Source organism: Oncorhynchus tshawytscha, linkage group LG05 (genome assembly GCF_018296145.1).
Source record: "Oncorhynchus tshawytscha isolate Ot180627B linkage group LG05, Otsh_v2.0, whole genome shotgun sequence".
Lineage (NCBI taxonomy): Eukaryota > Metazoa > Chordata > Actinopteri > Salmoniformes > Salmonidae > Oncorhynchus > Oncorhynchus tshawytscha.
Genome location: NC_056433.1, coordinates 32087676 through 32101277, shown reverse-complemented (window position 1 = coordinate 32101277; position 13602 = coordinate 32087676).

Below are 13602 nucleotides of genomic sequence, written 5' to 3'. Positions count from 1 at the left end.
TTTCATGGAATAAACTGAAATACCCTTGTTTGGCTGTGGCTGGTGCTTGATGCAAAATGTTACTGTACTATTAGTAGTCAGGTTCCCTGACTCCATGTCTCCACCACTAACGGCAGATTACTCTGTGAGAATACAAACTCTGGGGACAATCCTATACTTTCATTAACTTTTTCTGCACTGAACAAAAATAGAAACCTCGACATGTAAAGTGTTGGTTCAATGTTTCGTGAGCTGAAATAAAAAGATCCCAGAATTATCAACACACACACAAAACTTATTTCCCTCAAATTTTGTGCACACGTTTGTTTACATCCCTGTTAGTGAGCATTTCTCCTTTGCCAAGATATTCCATCCACCTGACAGGTGTGGCATGTCAAGAAGCTGATTAAACAGCATGATCATTACACAGGTGCATTTTGTGCTGGAGGCAATAAAAGGACACTCTAAAATGTGCAGTTTTGTTACACAACACAATGCCAAAGCTGTCTCAAGTTTCAGCAGAAACTGTCAGAAACCATCTCAGGGAAGCTCATCAGCGTGCTCTTCATCCTCACCAGGGTCTTGACCTGACTGAAGTTCAGCGTCATAACCAACTTTAGTGGGAAAATGCTCACCTTCGATGGCCACTGGCACGCTGAATCCCAGTTTCAACAGTACCGGGGAGATGGCAGATGTGTGTGTGTGAGCAGTGTGCTGATGTCAACGTTGTGAACAGAGTGCCTGCCCCATGGTGGCGTTAAGGTTATGGTATGGGCAAGCACAAGCTACAGACAACAAACACAATTGCATTTTATTGATGGCAATGTGAATGCACAGAGATACCTTGACAAAATCCTGAGGTCCATTGTCGTGTTATTCATCCGCCGCCAGCCCCTCGGGATCCAGTTTGATAATCCACGGCCCCATGTTGCAAGGAGCTACAGCATACACAATTCCTGGAAGCTGACTCACCAGACATGTCACCCATTGAGCATGTTTGGGATGCTCTGGATCAACATGTACGACAGCGTGTCCCAGTTCCCGCCAATATCCAGCAACTTCGCACAGCCGTTGAAGAGGAGTGGGACAACATTCCACAAGGCCACAATCAAACAGCCTGATCAACTTTATGAAAAGGAGATGTGTCGCGCTGCATGAAGCAACTGGAGGTCACACCAGATACTGACTGGTTTTCCACAACCCTACTTTTTTAAGGTATCTGTGTGTTCTCAGTCATGTGAAATCCATATATTATGGCCTAATGAATTGATTGATTTCCGTATAGGAACTGTAACTCTGTAAAAAAAAATATGTAACGTTGCATTTACGTTTTTGTTCAGTGTACAAACTGTGCATTCGGAAATAATTGTCCCATATTTTGTTATGTTAGACTTATTCTAAAATGGATTAAATTGTTATTTTCCCTCAATCTACACACAGTACACCATAATTGACAAAATAAAAAATTGTTTAAAGAAATCTTTGCAGATTTATTAAACATAAAAAACTGAAATATCACATTTACATAAGTATTCAGACACTTTACTCAATACTTTGTTGAAGCACCTTTGGCAGCATTTACAACCTCGAGTCCTCTTGGGTATGACACTAAAAGTCAACTGCGAAGTCGCCGTTGTAAATGAGAACTTGTTCTCAACTGGCCTACCTGGTTAAATAAAGGTGAAATATAAATAAAAAGAGTTTGGCACACCTGTATTTGGGGAGTTTCTCCCATTCTTCCCTCCAGATACTCTCAAGCTGTCAGGGTGGATGGGGAGCATCGCTGCTCAGCTATTTTCAGGTCTCTCCAGAGATATTCGATCGGGTTCATGTCCGGGCTCTAGCTGGGCCACTCAATGACATTCAAAGACTTGTCCCAAAGCCACTTCAGCATTGTCGTGGCTGTGTGCTTAGGATTGTTGTCCTATTGGAAGGTGAACCTTCACCCCAGTCTGAGGTCCTGAGCTCTCTGGAACAGGTTTTCATCAACGATCTCTCTGTGCTTTGCTCCATTCATCTTTCCCTCAAGCCTGACTAGTCTCCCAGTCCCTGTCCCTAAAAACATCCCACATCATGATGCTGCCACCACCATGCTTCACCGTAGGGATGGTGTCAGGTTTCCTCTAGACGTGACGCTTGGTACTCAGGCTAAGGAGTTCAATCTCAGTTTCATCAGACCAAATCATCTTGTTTCTCATGGTCTGAGAGTCCTTTGCCTTTTGGCAAACTCCAAGCAGGCTGTCATATGCCTTTTACTGAGGAGTGGCTTCCTTCTGGCCACTCTAACATAAAGGCCTGATTTAGGAAGTGCTGCAGAGATGGTTGTCCTTCTGGAAGGTTCTCCCATTTCCACAGAGGAACTCTGGAGCTCTGTCAGAGTGACCATTGGGTTCTTTGTCACCTCCCTGACCAAGGCCCTTCTCCCCCAATTGCTTAGCTCTAGGAAGAATCTTGGTGTTTCCAAACTTCTTCCATTTAACAATGATGGAGGCAACTGTGTTGTTGTGGACCTTCAATGTTGCAGACATTTTTTGGTACCTTTCCACAGATCTGTGCAATGACACAATCCTTTCTCTGAGCTCTACAGACAATTCCTTCAACCTCGTGGCTTAGTTTTTGCTCTGACATGCACTGTCAACTGTGGGACCTTATATAGACAGGTGTGTGCCTTTCCAAATCATGTCCAATCAATTACATTTACCACAGGTGGACTCCAATCAAGTTGTAGAAACACCTCAAGGATGATCAATGGAAACAGAATGCACCTGAGCTCAGTTTCGAGGGTCTGGGTCTGAATAATTATGTAAGCTAAGCTGTAAGATAAGCTATTTCTGTTTTTTATTAAATTAGAAGTTGTCAGTTCTAAGAATTCCATTTTAACTTTAGCCTGTAGTGTTGATCTCTAACCCTACGTACTGATGCAAATCAATATCGCACATATTGTGCGCCCTTCCCCTCTTCTTGGTGTCATGATATTCGTCACAAACTTTCAGTTTTTCTTGCATTTCCCAGACACATTATAGCAACCTTTTCTCAGCTTTGAGCTTTTTTCTCTCCACCCTTGCAAAGGTACAGTGTACCACTGTTGTTGCATAACATTTGATGAAAACTGATGAAATCAACTGTACTTCCTCAGCAATCTGTAGATCCCCTGAGCTGGTTACTAAGCAACAGAAGTCGTGTTTTTTGTTGTTGTCAAGCGCACCAAGATGAGTTGGGAATGCCTTGCTTCTCGATTTGTCTTAACCTTACCATTGGAAGAATCAGGTCAGTCAAGACAACAGTGAGTAGGGTATAGGTGGCCTACATGCACTATCTAGAAGTGAAGCTACAGTGCCTGAAGTTCTTGGAAACCCTCAACACAGAGGATTCCTTCTTCTGTCCCTAACTTCTCATTAGGCTAAAGGAAGGGAGTTTAGTTTGCATGGTAAGTTCCTTCTCTATTCCTCACACATATCATACTAATCTCAGTGTGTTGAAGGAGGAGAAGACCCCATGCAGACCAGCAGACCTCAGGAAGACTCGTGTAGACTCCTGCGGACCCCAACGAAGACTAGCCGTCACTAAGTTGTCAGCTATGGAGATCCAAATAAATATTCCAAATATTTGTCTCTGAGGACCATTGGGTCTTTTGTGGCATCACTCAGAGGCAGACTTAGACACATCTTCCTGATGCTGCATGAGGTAAGTACTGTCCTGACTCTTGTCCCTGTTTAGTGTTAGCAGTACAGTCACGGAATCCACAAACCTTAACAGCAGGAAATATTGCAGATTGTACCTTAAATATCTGATGGACATTGTTGTCTCTGGTGACTCAGTAGTTTGAGCAGTGATGCTTTCAAAAAAAGAGTGCAAGTTAGAGAGGGAAGTTAAATGCCCTGCATGCACTCCGGGGTCTTATGTGTTTGACATGACCTTGTATTAAGTACTCATGATGGCTGTGTTTACAAATGTACAGAGGGGACAAAGGTTTGGTATGCTGAAGGTTTTTAGGCGCATACAGCCGATCTATTCTGGAGTGAAGTGGCAGAGAAACATGAGGACAATGATCCTATGGAAGTCTCTCTCAGCAGAAAAGTGATTTAATGCGTTGTTTTTTTATTTTTTATTTTTTATTGTCATGTTTTTGTGTCTATCCAGAGAAGGAAATGTTTGACTAAAAAATCTGCTGGTAAAATGGTGAATAGAACCATTCCGACTGATGACAACGGACCTCTCTTGGCGGAAAATGTCTGCAATATTTCCTGCTGTTCAGACTTTTTGGGAGTCATCGGGATCATACTAGATCTGCTCTTCATTATTGTTGTGTATATCTACACAAGGCTTTCAGAACCTCCCTGAGATTCTGTGACACACCACATTTCTGGGAGTTACTGAGACCAAAGTAATAACACTGAAACTAGCCAGCTACTTCCAACCAACCAAATGAAACTATGCCACTGTCTGGGACCCTGTGTCTCACCTTAGTGACAATAATACCTGTAAGAGGTGGTGGAGATCAGACACATCACATTACAATCACTTGGGTTTTACTGTGTACTGTATAGGCCCTAATGGATACAGGATGCAAAAAGATGGACTATAGCTTAACGTGTTACATGTAGCATTAACTTGAAGTAGCATTAGCTCGAGATAGCATGAAGTGGAGATGGCATGAACTGGAGATGGTATGAAGTGGAGATAGCATTAACATGGAGAAAGCATTAACATGGAGATAGCATGAACTGGAGATCACATGAACTGGAATACCTGAAAAAGATTGAAAAACTACTCTTTCATGTGGATTCAGTGGATGTTTTGTCATTTACATATTGCATGTGAAATATGCTGATGATCATTTTCCTCACTAACCAGGTTTTCCACCCAACCTTTTTAATGCGAGTAAAGTACATGTTAGATAAAAAAATGTCATGACAGGCCTGATGAAAACAGAACATTTGTAGGTAGACTTTCCAAATGTCGACAAAACAAAAAATATTCCAGACGAGGTGTGATCTTTTTGTGGCAGTAAAATTAATCATGTGAGAAATGTCGGTGGAACAGTAGCGGTGCGTGGGTACAATCACTGGGGAGCCCAAAAAAATCCATATTACAACCTATGTGTTGTGATAATTGTGTTGTTTAATCTATAACTTGTTAGTTAATCTGCCTTACCACCATGAGACTGTATATAGGCCTAAGGCCGAGACAATAACAAGACAGAGTGGCAGAATAAATTCAACCACACCTTTGTTTCATCGCAAAACCAGAGAGCAACCTCTGTCTGGTGAAGTCCACAAAGCATACTGCACGTACCAAACAGTTACATGAACTACAGCATGGTCAAGCAAGTTAATGTTTCTGACATTTTCCGACCACTTAACAACTATTGATTTAGAACCACAGAGAGTTACCATAAGTTGCAAAGAAAACAGGAGCTGCCTCCACTATTCCAGCACCATTTCATCTTCAGCATTTCAACAATATAAATCACATATGCTTATTATAATACAGTGACAACTGAAAGATACCAAAAACAATGTAGTCCAATCAACGTAAACTAAATATGATGTGGCTGTCCATGGTTCTGTGTGAGTGTGCGTGCGCGTTCATGCAAGTAGAAAAAAACATGTTGACTTATCATACTCGTAGAGAAACGCCAATTCCAATCCTCCTCCCTTTCATGTTGATGAAATGGTCTCCCACTCTGTCATATATAATACGCTTTTTGTTGTCCTAGGTTACCTGGCTAACATGCTTGATCGCTAGCCTAACTTCCTTTCATGGGCAACGTTAGCTAGTTAACATTAGCCTTCTACATCTAGCTACATATTGATCTGCTATCCTCTCAGGCCAGGGGCACAATGTTTGAATTAATGTTTGGATCAGAATCATCAATATAATCACTGGCCAGTATGGAGAATGTCCAAATCTCTAATTCCATCCATGGCTAATTTAGGAAAGGGACCATTTTAGCTAGCTAGCTAGCCACCGGAGGACAAAAACATTGATGCTTGGCTGCCATTTGACAAATAAAAATAATCTCACTCTTTTGTCCACAATAATCTCATCATGTAGGCTGTACCTCCACTGTATCTGTGAGCTGTTGGCTAGAGTGCACATGCCAATAACAGAGAGGGCACACTCCCTATATAACGCACATTGTTTTGTGAGAAAACCATCAGTAGAGTTGAAACCTGATGGAAACCCATTTAACTTGTAATTTCTATTCGGTACATGGGAATTTACCCCTTTCTTTCTCCCAATTTAAATGATGATCTTGTCTCATTGCTGCAACTCCCCAACTGACTCAGGAGAGGCAAAGGTCATGTCATGCATCCTCCAAAACATAACCTGCCAATCCATGCTCCTTAACACCAGCCAACTTAACCCAGAAGCCAGCTGCACCAATGTGTCAGAGGAAACACAGTTCAGCTGCGGCAGGCACCTGGCCCGCCACAAGGAGTCGCTAGAGCACAATGAGCCAAGTAAAGCCCCCCCAGCCAAACGCTCCCCTAACCTGGATGATGCTGGGCCAATTGTGCACTGCCCTATGGGACTCCCGGTCACGGCCGGTTGTGACACAGCCTGGGATTAAATTCAGGTCTGTAGTGACGTCTCAAGGACTGCGATGCAGTGCCTTAGACCGCTGCGCCACTCCGGAGGCCTTCGCAAAATGCCTTTTTTGTGCATTATGTCATCAAGAACAGCCTTTCATCCACAACAAGTCAATTTGATGGAAACGTATGTCTGGTGGGAAAATGTGCATTTTGTTTTATGCAGATTTTAAAATACTCACATGAAGATCTGTCTCCAATTGGATGGAAACCTAGCTACTGCTTGTAATTTGCAGATGCACAATTGTTACCACAGAAAATTATTATACCGGTTTACTGGGGCTATACAGTATGTACCACAATCAAGTTATATTTATTCTTCTTGACTCTTACTTGTATAAAAGATTAGGAAAAAAACCTTGTCAGTTCCTTCAGGTATCTCCCTCTTACATACTTACAGTAGATACCTGTGTTGGTTGGAAGCAGCATGATAAGTGAGCTCCTCTTTATGGAAGTGAGTTTCTGAGTTAGTCTGTGTACTCTGCTCCAGGCCGGATGGATGTTCTTGCTGTTGATTAGGTACCAAACAGAGCAGTCTATTGAGCTAATACCCTCTCTGTCTGGAGCTCCAATATGCCACACGGCCACTGACGATTAAAACACCTCTCACATGGCATTCATGGGGCTGAACACCACAAAGGGCTCTTGTCTCCCACTCTCCCATTCTAAACGCTCCACAGTGCCTCTGAGGCTAAATGGTAAAACTCTACCCAATCTCGGTGTCTCTGTTATAAAGAGGAAGAGAGCGAAAACCCAATCTGCTGTCGGAAAAGTTGATCAGTAGCTCAGCTGTAACACTGTGACATGCTTTTCACACGACAAAGCTGAGCCGAACTAAGCTGAGCCAAGGTAAGGTGGAAATCAAATATCCAAACCAGCGCAATGTGGTTTGGGTCGGCATGATAGTATGAAAATGATGAGGGGCCACAGAGTGACGTGGACCCCAAGATATTCAGAACTCCATCTGTGATGTGAGTCAGATAAGAGCGGTTTGGCTTCAGGTAGAGAACAATGTAGGGGATTCTCACTGTATGGGTGCTCCAGGGTGTACTCAACAGTACTGTTATACTTAATGTTGATGTCTCTTTCCTTCTCTGCTTTTCTCTCTCACTCATACACACACACATACACACACACACACACACTCCCCCCCTCTCTCTTTCACTGTTTTATTTCTCCCATCTCTCCCATTACCTTTTTTTTCTCAGGCTCTGTTTTCTGTGTGAAATAAAGATTCAGACAGAAGACTGACATGGTTTTAAATACTCGTACCCTTTCATTAACATTTCTCTATTGTTGAATATTTGCTATCAAATATACTGAACAAAGAAATGAAACACTGGTAAAACATTGATTAGACGTCTTCCTCTGTGAGTACACAGCCTGTCATTAAATACCGCCGCGTCAATATTCATCAAAGCCTTAGGTAGAGCAATCACATTTCAAGACAGCTTCTCCCTTGTTGTGGATACGTTGATGCCCCCTTTACTCAGTAGTTATTTTGGTGAGCTTCCGTTCAGTAATAAAAAGAGAATGCATTTCCTGCTGTGTGCCTTGTGTCCCCTGGTGATGATGTCAGACGGTTCCATACTGATGGACTATCAGGGGACCATCCTGCCAACTGTGCCAGGTGACAACACGAGAGGAAGAGGAATCAACATATCAACCAGAACTAGTATGAATTCCTTCCACTAATAAGTCAACGTATAGAAGATGTCTTTATGATAAAGATAAAGGGAGTATGGGCCTGTGTGTCACTAAAGTCAAAAATGCCTTTATAAGTACATTGAACCTGTATTGAGTGTACGGAGTCGATCATGCTCCCTTTACATACTGTAGACACTTGGCAAACAATATGTGTCATTGTTTTCTGTTTTGTTTACCAATATGGGTGGCATAGGTACAGAAGATACAGTCCACGGTGTGGTGATAATATTGATGGCTTGCAGTGATGGGAGGAAGTTAAATCACAGAAGACACGCGCGCACAGCATGCTGCTTTTTAATGAGGAGGAGAGTGTGTACTCTGGCTGTGCATCAGGGTCAACACAGCAACTGTCATAGTCATCTCCATACTGGACTGCTCCTACTCCTGGAAGCACATTTCTACCCCTTAAGCCAACATTTGTGTATGTTTGTTCAGGTTTGGTGAACCTAACCATGTATACACCTATACTTACATGTATATTAATCAGATACCCTAGTGTAGTTTGCAGCCTTTGTTCTATCTATAGCCACCCTCTTGTGGCGGGCACGGCAAGTATTTTAGACGGCGTCACTGTAGAACATGCTGGACTAGACTGGAGTTTCTAATGACGGGTTATGAGTGTCATTATTTCTGTAAGATATGTTCTTGCTCATAGGAATGGATGAGATTGGGCTAAAGACACCTGCATGTCCCAGATGTAGAATTGTCTCAGACACAGCCTTGTGATGTTTTTACCCTTGTCTACTTCTCATCTCAGTGATCAGCTCCCTGTTTCGCAATATCAAGTCAAACCATCACAACGATGGGCTAGTGCCTGTAAATCAATCGGTTAGGTTTATATGGACTGACAACAAGCCTCTCTGATCCTCGTATGCCTTAGGTGGGTTAAGTGTGTGACACCACGCGCGGTAGAGTTAATGAGACCGTGAAGTGAGTGGGACGCACCCTGTCCACCTCCTTATCGAATGGCAATCTGATGAGCCCTGCGGCCGTCGCTCCTACAGTAACAGACTGAACTGGATCCATCTGACCACAGTGACAGTCAATAGACTTTCTGCTGGGGAGAGACAGCGAGAGCGGGGGGTTGAGAAAGAGAAGGGCAAAGAGAGAGAGAAGATGAAGGGGGAGAGAGAGGGATCAGATGGCGGGAGTGCGGGAGGTAGGGAGGGAAAGTGAGAGATAAAGAGAGAACAGGAGGTAGAGGAGGTGACCGACATATTATAATCAAGAATGAACAATTATTTTTGTTTAATAGCCTGAGAGGTCATTATTACCAACCTTTTGAAAATGTAACGTACAGGATAAAGACATTATTTTGTCAGCTTGGGTGACTTTACCATATTGCGTGTAATGACACACATACAGATTCTTCATGGGCAATTACCTATAAATCACATATGATATACAGTATAGTGTACTCTACTAAACATTACAGTCATAATGACTGTGGGCAAAAACCTGCTTTCTTATACAGTGGCAAGAAAAAGTATGTGAACCACTTGGAATTAGCTGGATTTCTGCATACATTGGTCATAAAATTTGATCTTCATCTAAGTCACAACAATAAACAAACAGTCTGCTTAATCTAATAACACACAAACAATTATACATTTTCATGTTCTTATTGAACACACCGTGTAAACATTCACAGTGTAGTGTGGGAAAAGTATGTGAACCCTTGGGTTTGATAACTGGTTGACCCTCCTTTGGCAGCTATAATCTTAACCAAACTTTTCCTGTAGTCGCGGATCAGACCTACACAACTCTCAGGGGGATTTGTGGACCATTCCTCTTAACAAAACTCAGTTCAGCAATATTCTTGGGACGTCTGGTGTGAACCGCTCTCGAGGTCATGCCACAGCATCTCAATTGGGTTGAGGTCAGGACTCTGACTGGGCCACTCCAGAAGGTGTATTTTCTTCTGTTGAAGCAAATCTGTTGTTGATTTACTACTGTGTTTCGGGTCGTTGTCCTGTTGCGTCACCCAACCCTCTGTTGAGGATCAATTGGCGGACAGACAGCCTAACATTCTCCTGCAAAATGCCTTGATAAACTTGGGAATTCATTTTTCAGTCAATGATAGAGAGCTGTCCAGGTCCTGACAGCAAAGCAGCTCCAAACCATGATGCTCCCTCCACCATACTTTACAGTTGGGATGAGGTTTTGATGTTTGTGTGCAGTGCCTTTTTTTCTCCACACATATTGCTTTGTGTTCCTTCCTTCCAAACAACTCAACTTTAGTTTCATATTTTTCCAGTAGCGCTGTGGAACATCCAGGTGCTCTTTTGCGAACTTCAGCCGTGCAGAAATGTTTTTTTAGGACAACAGTGGCAACAACTTCTTCCGTGGTGCTCTCCCATGAACACCATTCTTGTTAGGTGTTTTACGTATCCTAGACTCGTCAACAGAGATGTTAGCATGTTCCAGAGATTTCTGTAAGTCTTTAGCTGACACTTTAGCTGATTCTTCTTAACCACAGAGAATTCTGCACTGTGATCTTGCAGTCATCTTTACAGGACGGCCACACCTAGGGAGAGTAGCAGCAGTGCTAAACTTTCTCCATTTATAGGCAATTTGTCTTACTGATGAACATCAAGGCTTTTAAAGATACTTTTGGAACCATTTCCATCTTAAGTCAGCAATTCTTAATCTTAGGTCTTCTGAGATATTTTTTGTTTGAGGCATGGTTCACATCAGGCAATGCTTCATGTGATAGCAAACTCACATTTTGTAAGTGTTTTTTTTATATTGCAGGGCATCTTTAACCAACATCTCCAATCTCGTCTCATTGATTGGATACCAGGTTAGCCAAAGGGTTCACATAATCTTTCCAACCTACACTGTGAATGTTCAAATTACGTATTCAATATAGACAAGAAACATACAATAATTTGCGTGTTATTAGTTTAATCTCACTGGGTTTGTCTATTGTTGTATAAGATCAGATCACATTTTTTTGACCAATTTATGCAGAAATACAGGTAATTCCAAACGGTTCACATAGTTGCACTCTATAAACAAACATGGTGATTACTAAGAGAACACAAAATATCTGTCTACAAATATATATTTCCACCCATTTAAAAAAAAATCCACACATATGAAGACACAGATATTTATATTTTCCTCTCTAGATTAACAGTCAATCAGACAATTACATCTAAACGATGAAAGACACAGCAAACACACTGTACATAGCTTATGATATTAAGAAGTATGGTAGGGCCTTCTGAGTGGCGCAGTGGTCTAAGGCACTGCATCACAGTGCTAGCCATGCCACTAGAGATCCTGGTTTGAGTCCAGGCTCTGTCGCAGTTGGCCATAACCGGGAGACCCATGGGGCTCCGCACAATTGGTACAGCGTTGTCCGGGTTAGGGGAGGGTTTGGCCGGCAGTAATGTTCTTGTCCCATCACGCTCTAGCGACTCCTGTGGCAGACCGGGCGCAATGAGTAGTAAGTGGACTTTTAAGTAGCACTTTATATTAACTCCACATATTAAAGCATTTATAATGGATCACTTTATAGTTTATTCATCACGTATTAGTATAGGTCCTTCTAAACCAGTCTTTTTTTTGTGGCCTCATCTAAAGTTGTGATCTATTTATACTTTGTAAATACTTTATAAATGTTTTGAGTGACCGGTGCATTTCTCACAAAAAGATGGACATGTCATTGGACATGCCATTAGTACCTGCTGCTTCTCATTAAGGTCTCAAAATAGCCTAGAACATATGAATGTTAAAATAGTAATCACACAACACAGGACATTAAAGGAAATGCAATGAACTTCCTGCTTTCTCTCTGTTACCGCACTGCAAGCTGTACCGGAGCGCCAAGATCTAGGTCCAAGGGGCTTCTAAACAGCTTCTAACCCCAAGCAATAGAACTCCGGAAACATCTAATCAAATGGCTACCCAGACTATTTGCATTGCCCCCTCCTTTTACGCCTCAGTTACTCTCTGTTATTATCTATGCATAGTCACTTTAATAATTCTACCTACATGTACATATTACCTCAATTACCTCGACTAACCGGTGCCCCCACACGTTGATTCTGTACTGGTACCACCTGCATATAGTCTCGCTATTGTTATTTTACTGCTGCTTTTTAATTACATTTTACTTTCTTCGTATTTGTATTTTTTAAACTGCATTTCACTGTTGTATTTGGTGCATGTGAGGAAGGATTTGAGGAAGAGTTCAATTGTGAATGTTTTGCTAATGTTGTCAATCTCGTGAACTAATCATAAAATAGGGATATGTAGCCTACAGACAACAGCTGGCTGGACTGCACAGTTATTCTCTAGTGGATTTTAACTCCTTCATTACTACTGATGAATAGGCTAGGTGAATGAAGTGGAAATGTTACATGTATGATTTGCAGTCAGAAATGTTATAAGCTTTAAATGCATCCTGCGCTTCAGTCGTTTAACATCAGACTATTGGCTGAGAGTTTCCTTTTCCGAGGGTGGATAGTTCACAAACCGGAACTCTGCTGCTCGAAGGAGTGACTGCAATCCACAATTTGGTTTTGGAAAGTCACTGCCAAGAACGTCAGCGTTTTTGGACTAAAAACATGATTTTACTCAGCCTAGAGTGTGTCTGAAGTTACACATCACACAATTACAATGGTGTGACTGTTTTGGAATAAAATGTTCAATATATTTTCTTAAACAACCTCTGTATTGTGCGCTTATTGTTTAACCATTGATATGTTCTAGGGGCAGTGGTGACCCGTCCTTCAGGGCACCTGGGGCAGAGCCACCTGTTTTGAGCCCCACCTGTTTAGCTTGAAAAGATAAACACTCAACATCGGCCATGCTGTCAATCCCGCATGATTTACGCTGCGTTCAGAACAACTGGAAACTCAGAACTGGGAAATCTCAGACTTCAGTGAGTTCAACACAACTGGGAACTCTGAATAAACGGGCCCCGACTGGGAAAATACTTTTTGAACGGTCATACAACTCGGAATTCCAAGTCGAGAACACGAGCCTCGTACTAGAGCTCCGACCTGAAAATCACTGATGTCATGATTTAACCTTGTTTTTTTCCCGTGTTACCAGGCTTCTTGAAAGAACCATAAATCCAGAGAATGCCAGACTTTGCTAAAATAGTTTGATGACAAAATGTGCACATTAAGGACCGCCGCGTCAACTTCTTGTTCAAGTGATCACAGCACAATAAGGTGAATCCAAAAATATATTGTATGCTGTTGCATAAATTATGTATTATGCCAGGGAGATAGGTACACTGTAGCTAAGAAAGTACTACTGAGTGTATGTTGTGTAGTAAGCTGTTGGTGGTTTTAGAGAAATG